The sequence below is a fragment of the Pantherophis guttatus genome, chromosome 1 (genome assembly GCF_059756535.1).
Source record: "Pantherophis guttatus breed Tessera chromosome 1, ASM5975653v1, whole genome shotgun sequence".
Lineage (NCBI taxonomy): Eukaryota > Metazoa > Chordata > Lepidosauria > Squamata > Colubridae > Pantherophis > Pantherophis guttatus.
Window position 1 is genome coordinate 75,020,852 of NC_142063.1, and position 346 is coordinate 75,021,197.

Here is a 346-nt window from a genome sequence, read left to right on the forward strand (position 1 = left end):
TGCCCTTTGCCCAAACTGGAACTTTGGATGTGTTGGAAAACAACTTCCAAGATTTTCAGGTAGTGGCATGGCACTGGGGATATGACTCCTAAACTGGGATATTGGCTTCAACAGATCCCAGGACCAACATTATAGCTCTCTGTCCAGAAGAACTCTAGGAACAGATAAGAACCCTCAAACTCCCAGGCCCCTGTTAGAGGACACCAGACACATACCAAACATAGCAGGGGTGGGTTCTAAAATTTTTACTACCGGTTCTGTGGGCATGGCTTATTTTGTGGGTGTGGCTTGGTGGGGGGTAATGTGACTAGGTGGGCATGGCCAACTTTTTTTTTTTTTTACTTTT